Here is a 12849-nt window from a genome sequence, read left to right on the forward strand (position 1 = left end):
AAATAAATGATTGTGATTAGGTATGTTTGTCCGTTATTCTTTTATTTATAACAGTACAGAGTTTTAAGAAATGGTTATGGGTAGGTTTAGGGGTAGGTATGGATTAGTGGCTCAAAATATCGTTTTAATGTTATATTTTTACTAAAATAGTCATTTTCCTACACATTTCTGACCATTATGTTTTATTCTTTTAACATTCATATGTTAAAAGATCATATTCATTATGTTGAGGTTTGGGATGGGGTTTACGGATCTTACATTTATCTACAAAACGATAAAATGGAAACTGAACCACACCAAAATTAATGACCATTAATGTTGATTTGAATAAAAATAAAAATAAAAAATTACATTAAAAATTGAAAATTGAAAAAGAGACAAACGTAGAAGTGCTCTTAAATTCTTTTAAGAGTGAACAAACAACAAATAAATAATAAACAAATGCACAAACCAATTGCACAGGAGCAACCTAAACTCAAAATTAAATTCTTTAAGAGTGAATGAATAACTGATCCCATGAAGCATTGTAAATTATCTAATCAATTTTTAGTACAATCTAAAACTACTGATTGTAGTGACTGATTAAAAACAATATATTTTAGACAAATACTTGCACAGTTTGAGGGTAAAGGGAGCCTCAAATCATTTGCTGTGCTTCATGGGAGTGAGAGGTTACTGCTGAGCTCTTTTGTATGGGTTGCCAAGCGTAACAAATTTTGTGGACTGAATGAATTATGTGACACCAAATGCATGACGAAATACAGTTACACTTTAATGCATTTTGTACCAGAAAAGCTGTCCAAAGCCATAATGCATTTCATACTCTGAAAGACAAAATCAGGAAAATCTACTGAAGTACAGGTGCATCTCGATAAATTAGAATGTCGTGGAAAAGTTCATTTATTTCAGTAATTCAACTCAAATTGTGGAACTTGTGTATTAAATAAATTCAATGCACACAGACTGAAGTACTTTAAGTCTTTGGTTCTTTTAATTTTGATGGTTTTGGCTCACATTTAACAAAAACCCATCAATTCACTATCATCTCAATAAATTAGAATACTTCATAAGATCAATAAAAAATATATATATTTTAAACAGAAATGTCAGGTTTCTGAAAAGTATGTTCATTTCTATGCACTCAATACTTGGTTGGGCTTCCTTTTGCATGAATTACAGCATCAATGCGGCGTGGCATAGCTGTGGCACTGCTCAGGTGTAATGGAAGCCCAGGTTGCTTTGATAGCGGCCTTCAGCTCTTCTGCATTGTTGGGTCTGGTGTCTCTCATCTTCCTCTTGACAATACCCCATAGAATCTCTATGGGGTTCAGGTCAGGCGAGTTTGCTGGCCAAACCATGGTCACTGAACCAGCTTTTGGTACCTTTGGCACTGTGTGCAGGTGCCAAATCCTGCTGGAAAATGAAATCAGCATCTCCTTAAAGCTTGTCAGCAGAAGGAAGCATGAAGTGCTCTAAAGTTTCATGGTAGATGGCTGTGTTGACTGTGGACTTCAGAAAACACAGTGGGCCAACGCCAGCAGATGACATGGCAGCCCAAATCATCACTGACTGTGGAAACTTCACACTGGACTTCAAGCAACATGGTTTCTGTGCCTCTCCTCTCTTCCTCCAGACTCTGGGACCTTGATTTCAAAATTAAATGCAAAATTTACTTTCATCTGAAAAGAGGACTTTGGACCACTGAGCAACAGTACAGTTCTTTTTCTCCTTAGCCCAGGTAAGACACTTCTGACGTTGTCTTTGGTTCAGAAGTGGCTTGGTACATGGAATGTGACAGTTGTAGCCCATTTCCTGAAGACGTCTGTGTGTGGTGGCTCTTGATGCACTGACTCCAGCTTCAGTCCTCTCCTTTCGAAGCTTTCCTAAGTTCTTAAATGTGCCCTAGAACCAGTTTTTACAAAATGTAATATAAGTCTGTGTCCCCTGAATGTGTCTGTGAAGTTTCAGCTCAAAATACCCCATAGATTTTAATACGGACTATAATAAAGTGCATTTACAAAGTTCACATTGTTTGCATGTTTGTCATGCATACTGCATGTATGCATCAGATGTGAGTATAGTATTTATTTGGATGTTTACATTTGATTCTGAATGAGTTTGATAGTGTTCCGTGGCTAAAGCTAACATGACACACTGTTGGAGAGATTTATAAAGAATGAAGTTGTGTTCATGAATTATACAGACTGCAAGTGTCTAAAAATGAAAATAGCGACGGCTCTTGTCTCCGTGAATATAGTAAGAAATGATGATAACTTTAACCACATTTAACAGTACATTAGCAACATGCTAATGAAACATTTAGAAAGACAGTTTACAAATATCACTAAAAATATCATGTAATCATGGATCATGTCAGTTATTATTGCTCCATCTGCCATTTTTTGCTGTTGTTCTTGCTTGCTTACCTAGTCTGATGATTCAGCTGTGCACAGATCCAAACGTAAATACTGGCTGCCCTTGTCTAATGCCTTGAACATGGGCTGGCATATGCAAATATTGGGGTCATACATATTAATGATCCCGACTGTTACGTAACAGTCGGTGTTATGTCGAGATTCACCTGTTTTTCGGAGGTCTTTTAACACTCTGAGGTCTGACGGTATCGCCGGCGATACCACCGTGTTTTTTTTCTTATCAGTGTGAAAGAGACTCAAAATACTCCGTCAATGTTGCACATACAATTAAGAGTTATACACCATTTTAATCTGTGGAATATCTTCTTTCATTTGTGTACACTCAGAGTAAAAACAGAATTTTGTGCTTTTTGTAAAATAAAGAAAACTAACATGATGCGTGATTTCTCCTCTCCCTCTGAACGAACTCCAATCTGATAGTTCTCAGAAAATGAACTGTAACTTAGTGAATACTAATGACAAAAAAATTACACTTATGTCTAAAAAAACGTTAAGATGTCAGGTTTTAAATCATGTAAGTCAAATCGAAAACAAACCTTCTTTGTTTATGTAATCTGTATGAAAAGAGAGCCATGTCAGAAATCCGTGATTCAGCTCATTATCTGCTAATGCGGCCACGCCCACGGAGCCAGCGCTATTCAGACGCTAATTCAGTCAATACATGCATTTATTATCTCAATCGTGTATTTATTGTCTTGAAAAGTGTTTATCTGGTTGTAAAAGTCATGGTTAGCGATCTCTAGAAGACATGCAGTTACTTCCTGTTTACTTGTCTTCTACAGATGAAGTTTAGATGAGTTTTTGTTTCTTTAGCGCCCTCCGGCTGCTGTATGTATTGGAAACTCCATTCATGGAATAGCCTCTTCTTCTTTTAGATGAATTTGTGGACTAAAATGCACAGAGCGCCCTCCGACTTCAAGGATGAATTGAAAACACCAGCGCTCATAGTAATGACAGTGAATATTAAATAAAAATAACTCCTCTGTATAGAAAATTGACATAAGCATATGAGAATCCAATATTTCTACAAATGTGCATGCTTTTAAACTAAAAGCCTATATTCAGACTCTTTGCATCACAGAAATACATTATATTTTAAAGTATAATATAAAACCATTACTTTATATTGTAATAATATTTTTCTGTATGTTTCATATATCATAATGAGCTTGAGACATCACAGAAGGTTTTTTTCACAGCCTACCTGACTGAAATGCCTCATTAATATGCAAGTCATTTCAGCTCATTACTATCCAATTCTTTTGTCTTCTCAGGTGAGAATGGCCCATTTTCAGTGGTGATTCACGCCTCCTTGCATACTGTGTTTCTTGGCAAAAAGTGTCTTACAAAAACTAAATCAATATATTGTTAAATATGAAGGAGTAGGCAGCATAATTTTTACATAATTTTGAAGCAAAAACTCTAGTCTACAACCTCCAATACCCTAAAGTCTTATGAACACAGATTTATTATACTTTTTTTGGCCTTATTTCAGTGACTTAAGTTTTTTGTTTTTTCAACAACCACGCATAAATGTTATTCCTTCAAAAACACAAACATGTACATACATGTTCCTCACATATTATTGTAGCCTAGTTTGTGCTGAATACAGTGTAATGACACTTTTTCCATTAATATGTTTATGAACAACTGAAAAAAGCACAAATGTCAGGGCATGTCAAAAGTTCTCCAGGCCCCAAATCAGCCTCAGACTCCAGAGGGTTAAACAAATGAAATCTATATAAGAAGGCGGAAGCAATGGAGTTTGAAACTCAATGTATGTCATTTCCATGTACTGAACTCTTGTTATTCAACTATGCCAAGGTAAATTCAATTTTTGATTCTAGGGCACCTTTAAATTGGCTTCGCCTGACAATCTTCTCAAGCCTGTGGTCATTCCTTTCACTTGTACACCTTTTCCTTACACACTTTTTCTTTCCAGTCAACTTTCCATGAAAATGCTCTGTGTCTTACCCTCATTGTAGAGGGTCTTGATGATCGTCTTCTGAACAACTGTCAAGTCAGCAGACTGCCCCATGACTGCTGTGGGGGTTACTGACCTAAACCCAGTATTTATACCCTGAGAATGGTATATATACACATATATAGCTTGATATGAAACTGTTACTGCGATACTGAAGCATGTGACAAGCTCTGTTATATCCGAATAATTCTGGATGGAAAGATACTTTATTGTCCTGCGAATCAATGCTTTCCTCATTAAGGCGACCTCCAGAACTCTCCAATTTCACTGAACTGCTGAATACTTCCAGAACATTGACCGTGATGAGGATACCATCAGAGAAATGCCCCTACATGACACTTTCCCTTTAAGTAAGTGAGAAGTTTCATGGTGTAACGGATACACCAGACATGAATTCACTCATTTTCAGTGGCCGCTTACCAAATCAAATGAGTGATTCTCATTAAAAAAAGAACCTGGAAGTGATCCATCAGCACCAGGCCATCTGCACTACGGGTCCACATGCAACCCAGACCTGTCTGTCTAGACTCCCTGAAATTTATGGGAAGTAGGCGCTTATATCAAAGACTGCTCATGGGAACACAGACCCCAGAACACACCATAACTGGTTTGCAGCGCAGCTGTCTGGTAAGGATCATCGTTGATGTTCATTTTATTCAACAACACCTGGATGTACTTGACTAAAATCAAAATTTGCACTTGGACATGGTTTAGATTTCTTTAATTTTCATGCTGACATCAAAAGGAAAGACTTGTTGACATCTTCAATGTTCAGAACAGCACACTAACTTAACACCGTGTTAGCAGTTTGCAGCATATATCCGGTGGAAAATATGTATGGAATAACCACATGACCTACTGCTTTTGCGAAATACAACCAGAGCACACTGTACAGAACACTGTATTACACAATACAATGTATAACAAATCAACTAGATTAACCACAATTTTCAACACTTCTGTCTTGACTTATTTGATTAAGCTGCAAAAAGTAAAAAAAATCTCTAGGGATGCACTGATATGGAAATTTTAGCCGATACGATAACTGCTAATTCTTTACATTTGAAAGCCGATAACTGATATATTAGCAGATAAATCTAAATCCAAATTTTTATATAATTTTTGAGAGCCTGAAAACAAAAGTCTCACCATTGAAAGCCATGTCCCAAACACACAATTATAATGTTCTCATTATAATATTATGTAGCCTATATGACAGACTTTCGGTGAATATTGCACTTTTTAAAGTGATTTCAATCATATTTCAAGCAATTCCATAAAACCATAATGGAGAACAGTGCGCATCTGAAGTGTCTCAGCTGAAGGAAATAATACATTATTTATCGCTTTAATATATTGGCCAATGATATTATCAGGCCGGTAACGATGACATTAAAAATGATCATATATCGGCCGATACCAATATGGTGGCCGACATATCCTGCACCCCTAAAATTCTCAAATTTCACACTAAAACAATGGTGTTTTTCTCTTACTTAAGTGAAGCCCTGAGGCCGTAGGATAGTCTCACTCCAGCTGTCCTGACAGACCCAGACTCCTTTCACTCTCTTTCTCTCGGTTCCCATCATTCCTTCCACACCTTCACAGGAGGAACCGCACATAGCAGAGGTATCATAAACCCCCGTCTGCCGCTGACCTCTGACAATTTATGCCCTTTCATTTCAGCTGGATGGAGAAGGGGGCTTGACTCTTTCCTCAGGTCTTAAACCTCAAACGCTCACCTCAAACGTCCCACTGCGCTCACCTGATGCGCTTCCATAAACCTGATGATAAAACTGCCAGGGTGAAAAAAGACCATCTGGTTTGTAGCATGAGCTTCAGAACAACCAAATGAATTGCAACAATTCACTCTGCATTATCATAATGATCATTTCACTCCACAAAAAGGCCACACTTTCTGTTAATAGTGCAGTAGAAGTTAAAACACCATGTGCTGTCATTTATGGGGCCACCGAGTGTCATCAAAAATGTCTCTACATTCTGCTTTCCAAAAATGGTGCGCATTTTCCTCATATTAAAGCTTGCGCTGTGTCATACAAATGGTAAAGTCTCTGTTCCAAAACCTAGTGAGCTGCCTTGCTGTCCCTTGTGATAAAGTAAACTTCAGCATACTTTTAAGAGTACTTGTTATGGAAATAATATATTATTAAAGAATATACTTAAGTGTGTACTGAATGTAATGCTTTCGGACACTTAATTGCATGTTATTTGTATGTATGATGTATTTTAGTTTGAATTTATATTAAATGCAATCAGCTGAACTTAAGAATGCTTTTTGACCCACTTAATTAGGACTTACATTTAAAAAATATATTAAATATAATATAGAGTAACACACTACAGTTAAAATGATAATTTACATTCTCTTTAGTATGTTAGTCAACATCAAAATAAGTGTACTTCTTTAAAGCACAACAAAAAATATTAAAACATGATTTAAAACGTATACTTTAAAAGTAAAACGTTTAATTTACCATTATTTTTTAACCAGAAAAATTAACCACTTTTTAACCATTTTTAAAAAGTGTACCATTACCATTACTTAAGAAACAGTCAAAGTGTGCTCTCTTAAGTACACTTAAGTGGCCCTTCATTTACTTAATATTATATTATCTGCAAGTACAGTTTTTTAAATACACATATATGATTTGAAGTACACTACAGCTGCACATTCAATACAATTAAGCCAAGCGCACTTCTTTTTCCACAATGGTTTCACTGCCTGCAGAGGCAATTACTTTCTAAAACCCTGTAATTAACTGATTATTAACCACTCTACATACTGTTGGCAGTCTGTGTGTCATTCAAGTAGAGTTCGGCATGGGACAATCGACTCAAAATTGAATTTAATGGAGTTTGACACTTGTGTGTTGCTACAATGCAAAACTCGAATAAGCATAAAACTGTTAAAATAGTCTATTTTTACTTTGACAATTTGTTGATACTTTTCAGTAATGAAAGTGATTTAGTTATTGCAGAGCAATCTGGGGAGAATGTAATGCCACCTTGTAAATTGCATAAAAGGAGGTATATTAGAGGGTAGCATAATGTTGCTATAACGTTTGAAATGGTCTTCAGGATGGTAGCACACTATGCTTTAAAATGTAGACAGCTCACTAGGTTATTTTTTGCTCATTATATTGTCTGTTGAGCAAAAATCACTGAGCATCATCAACAAGCCACATGATTTGAAGAATCACTCACAAATGGTTTGGGATGAGTTACACACTAGTTTTGCAAAATCTGAAAGTATGAGCCATAATAATTAGATTAAAAAAAAAACTGTCGTGACAAATTTTGTAGTTGGCTTGAGAAAGCCTGACCAGAATGTTTGAAGTTTAAAGTGGATGGATGGATGGGTGGATGGATGGATGGATGGATGGATGGATGGATGGATGGGTGGATGGATGGATGGGTGGGTGGGTGGGTGGATGGATGGATGGATGGATGGATGGATGGATGGATGGATGGATGGATGGATGGATGGGTGGATGGGTGGGTGGATTGATGGATGGATGGATGGATGGATGGATGGATGGATGGATGGATGGATGGGTGGATGGATGGATGGATGGGTGGATGGATGGGTGGATGGATGGATGGATTTGAATTCTGTCAGCTGTTTGAACAGTCTTGGCTCATTTTTAACATTCCATTAATGTAAGTCTATGGGATTTTTATGATTTTTAATCTTCATTTTTAGGAAAGCCATAAGTCAGATCAGTTAGAAAAGATACACACTAGGTCAGAACAGTCTGAAGGTCTGACTTTTGGAGGTTGTAGAGTCAAGGCTCTAGGAGGAGTTAGAGTCAGAAATGTTAGTCTCAGAAGAATAACTTAAATAGCATTTCAAGCATTTGTTAAAGTGAGAGCTGCACATTAAATAGTAATGGTTTGTTTACGCACATAAACCTCAAAAACCACAATGTCTGGAGTCTTTCCCTTACACAGACACACACACACACCCACCCACCCCTCAGCTGCTTCCCAACTGCACCACAGATCATTCTCCTGTTTCCATAGGAGGACGTCATTTCCATGATGAGCACTCAAGTCATATAGAAATGCACAGACTGACAGATGGATATGTGCCTTTTGCCAGGTGATATCAAAGTAAGACAACCGCACTCGTTTCAGTCTTTCATCAGTCTGTCAGAATCCCTTACATAAAAACATACATCTGTTCATGCTCACTGCGTGAAGACGATGCCTTAAACTCATCATGAAATCAAAATAGAAAATTATTGTTATTTATGGAATATTGCAGTATTTATTATAAATGATTTATCTATGTACAATTCATGCGCCCTCATAATCAAAATAATTTCCCCTCCCTCTTACAGCCACATCTCTTCTCTTCTCTGATGATGTGTTTACTGGTGTGACGGCGGGGCAACCTGTCATTCACATGAGATCGACCAACAGCAAACCACAACCATCCAATCAATCCCTGATGGACAAAAACAAGTCCCTCCCTACTTTTTTTTTTCTTGTTCGAGAAGCTATTTCACTCAGATATACACCACAATAGGAAAAAATTCTGTTGCAACTTCAATTTTGTCAACTATAAAGGTGCATTAAGCGATTTTTTTTTTTTAAACACTGTTGAATGTGGAGCAGCACAAGCAGCACAACACATTTGTAGCCATTCAGCAGTAGGGGGTGTGTCCACTCAAGAGGGGGGAGGAGAGAGAGTGAGCTAGAGGGAGATTTTTAAAGAAAGACTGTAGAAAGAGAGATGGCTGAGAGACATTACAAAAGAGAAAAATCTGAAGAATATCACTGGATAATGAAGGCTATAATCAGGCAAGAGCTTTAGAACTCGCATTAATGTTAGAAAAGCTTCAATGCGCTGGAGAGACCTAAGCGGGAAGGCCTGAAATGAATACCGAGGTTGTGTTTTTTCTGCTCCATACGTGAGCAACATTAGTTTTTAATGTCAAGTCTGGAGCTGGTGTGCTGCTGGTGACTAACAACAAACTCTTGTGTACTGTATGTTCATTTTTTTGTGCTTCCTTGTTGTTCATTTGTCATCTTCGCTTTTAATTTTTTGATAAAGAGACATTAACTGGTGCATTGCATGTTTGTGCATTTTGGGGGCGGAGCAATGAAGGGAGGGGTGAGAGTGCACATTTTTAAAAAGTACATTTTTTTAAATAATGTGCACTAATGAGACATTTTCAATAGGGCCAGGAACATATATTCAGATTTGCCAAAATAAAATATAAATCTCAATATGAACTCCAAAATTACCATTTTAAAATGTGTCTAATTTGGTTCTCATTTTCATATCTCCAAAAAAAAAAAAAAAAAAAAAAAAAAAAAGTGGAGAAACATCTGAGACAATGTTGATATTTCAAAACCAAGAACTCAACTGAATCTCCACAGCTGTGAAAAAATAACCTCTAGAAGAAAAAAAAAGTTCCAACACATGAAAAAAAAAAAAAAAAAAAAAAAAAAAAAATGGAAATCTCTTTAATGTCTCAGTTGTTTCTCCTAGACATCAATACGATTAAATGGAGAGCAAAAGGAGTCTCCTGCTTCTCCTGAGAAAAAGAACCCATTAATCTCATGTGTCTCCTAGCTTCAGAAGAGATCTTAATGCCTCATACTGCGCTCAGTCTTGTCAAGAAATCGACATCTGCAATCAAAAGTCAGTTTGTTTCTCAATATGAACTCTGTATGATAACAGGAGATTCATTTGTATCGATTTTTAATGGGAATTTTAGGAGAAACATCTGAACTGATACTTCAAAATAACCAAGAACTCAACTGAATCTCCTCTGAGAAATACAACTTTCCTTTAGGTTCCAACATGAAAGAAAATAAAAATGAGATCTCTGTAATGTCTCAATTGATTCTCCAAGGCAGTAATGAGATTAGATGGAGAGCAAAACGAGTCTCCTCCATCTCCTATAGTTTCAAAAATCTTTATGTCTCATGCTGTGTTCAGTAAGTCAAGAAAGTCTGCAATCAAAAGCCAATATGTTTATTATGGAAAGTTAAAGCTCAACATCCAAAAAAAGACTAAAGCATAGCATCCATAAGTTAACCACATCAGATGAAGTAGACAAAGATACCTGTGGTGATGAATCAAGCTTCCACTGAGCAAATCAGGTGCAGAAGACGTGAATCCAGCAATCCAGACCTCCAGCTTCCGTCTGTCTCCGTGTCTCCACGTGCTGGAAGATCTGAGAGCGTTGGTGATGTATTCCACACACCCCTCTGCTCGCCGAGCCTCTGAGCGAGAAGGAGAGAGAGGATGAAAGCACTACACCTCTCTAATATGAGAGACTTCAGTCAGAGCACTATGATTTGCAAGGACTGCCCTTAAATAGCCTTTCCACGAACTCATACACGTTGTCTCTCTCTCTCTCTCTTTCCCCTCCTGTTCTTCCCTCCTACTGCTTTGAGGTGTTGAGATGCCTACACACTCAGCATATATTACCCATACTCTCCTCTCCCTGGAGCAAGAACATACGCCTATACGTACAAGTTCAAGTGTGATATACGATTCTACAGAGACAGAAAAGCAAAGAGAATATTTAATAATCCTACAATTTTAATCCAAGTGCACTGCAGATATACTACATGAACAGAAACAAAGATGATGGACTAAAAATCAGAAACTATATGAAAGCATATGCCTGGATATGTGAGTCACAATGTGGCATTGCACAAAACATCAAATCAAGTAATACCCTTCAAAAGTTTTATTGAAAAATTAATATTCAGTAAGGATTCATTAAATTGATCAAAAGTGACAATAAAAACATTTATAATGTTATAAATGATTTCCATTTCCATTAAACTTTCAGAATCCTGAATAAAATTGATCAGTTTCCACAAAAATATGAAGCAGCACAACTGTTTTCAACATTGATAATAATCAGAAATGTTTCTTGAGCATCAAATCATCATATCAGAATGATTTCTGAAGGATCATGTGACACTGAAGACTCAAATTTAGCTTTGATCACAGGAATAAATTACATTTTAAAATATATTACAACAGAAAACAGTAATTTTAACACAGTGCTATACAGCTGCCAGTTGCTATATACATTTCCCATTTATCCCAATTTCCTATGGATAAAAGTATTGTTCTACATTTTTTGTCTTGTTTTCTTGTCAAGAATGCAGATTACAGAGGTAAAAATAATTGCAAATGACATGCAAACTGTTACATTTCTATACAAAAGGTCAACAATTAAATCATGTTTTTATTGTTAAATCTTTAAAATCCAACTAGCCAACCGTGTTTAAATTGATGCCCATGTATGACTAAATGCTTTCCCCATCCCTGCTGAGAAGCAAAAACCAGCCAAAGCATAGTGGCTTGTTTTAGCTGGTTTAAGCTGGTCAAGCTGGTCTCTCATCCTGACCATCTACAAACCCAATTCCAAAAAAGTTGGGACACTGTACACTGTGTTGTGAATAAAAACAGAATGCAATGATGTGGAAGTTTCAAATTTCAATATTTTATTCAGAATACAACATAGATGAAATATCAAATGTTTAAACTGAGAAAATGTATCATTTTAAGGCAAAAATAAGTTGATATTAAATTTCATGGCATCAACTCAAAAAAGTTGGGACAAGGCCATGTTTACCACTGTGTGGCATCCCCTCTTCCTTTTATAACAGTCTGCAAACATCTGGGGACTGAGGAGACAAGTTGCTCAAGTTTAGGAATAGGAATGTTGTCCCATTCTTGTCTAATACAGGCTTCTAGTTGCTCAACTGTATTCGGTCTTCTTTGTCGCATCTTCCTCTTTATGATGCGCCAAATGTTTTCTATGGGTGAAAGATCTGGACTGCAGGCTGGCCATTTCAGTACCCGGATCCTTCTTCTACGCAGCCATGATGTTGTAATTGATGCAGTGTGTGGTCTGGCATTGTCATGTTGGAAAATGCAAGGTCTTCCCTGAAAGAGACGACGTCTGGATGGGAGCATATGTTGTTCTAGAACTTGGATATACCTTTCAGCATTGATGGTGCCTTTCCAGATGTGTAAGCTGCCCATGCCACACACACTCATGCAACCCCATACCATCAGAGATGCAGGCTTCTGAACTGACAATGATAACAACTTGGGTTGTCCTTGTCCTCTTTAGTCCGGATGACATGGTGTCCCAGTTTTCCAAAAAGAACTTCAAATTTTGATTCGTCTGACCACAGAACAGTTTTCCACTTTGCCACAGTCCATTTTAAATGAGCCTTGGCCCAGAGAAAACGCCTGTGCTTCTGGATCATGTTTAGATATGGCTTCTTTTTTGACCTATAGAGTTTTAGCCGGCAACGGCGAATGGCACGGTGGATTGTGTTCACCGACAATGTTTTCTGGAAGTATTCCTGAGCCCATGTTGTGATTTCCATTACAGTAGCATTCCTGTGTGTGATGCAGTG

The 12849-nt window shown here is 37.1% G+C and overlaps 1 protein-coding gene across 7 annotated transcripts in view; it reads right to left on the reverse strand.

Annotated features, from left to right (window-relative positions):
* The window catches only part of tnca (tenascin Ca), a 61361-nt gene extending 50629 nt beyond the window's left edge, over window positions 1-10732 (reverse strand). For all 7 annotated transcript variants that reach the window (XM_067405575.1, XM_067405572.1, XM_067405571.1 and 4 more), the window contains exon 1: window positions 10521-10732. The gene's annotated coding sequence lies outside the window, so the exon portion shown is untranslated. The remainder of the gene's footprint in view (window positions 1-10520) is intronic.
* Window positions 10733-12849: the final 2117 nt, after the last annotated feature.

Source organism: Chanodichthys erythropterus, chromosome 13, assembly GCF_024489055.1.
Source record: "Chanodichthys erythropterus isolate Z2021 chromosome 13, ASM2448905v1, whole genome shotgun sequence".
In the NCBI taxonomy this organism is placed as follows: domain Eukaryota; kingdom Metazoa; phylum Chordata; class Actinopteri; order Cypriniformes; family Xenocyprididae; genus Chanodichthys; species Chanodichthys erythropterus.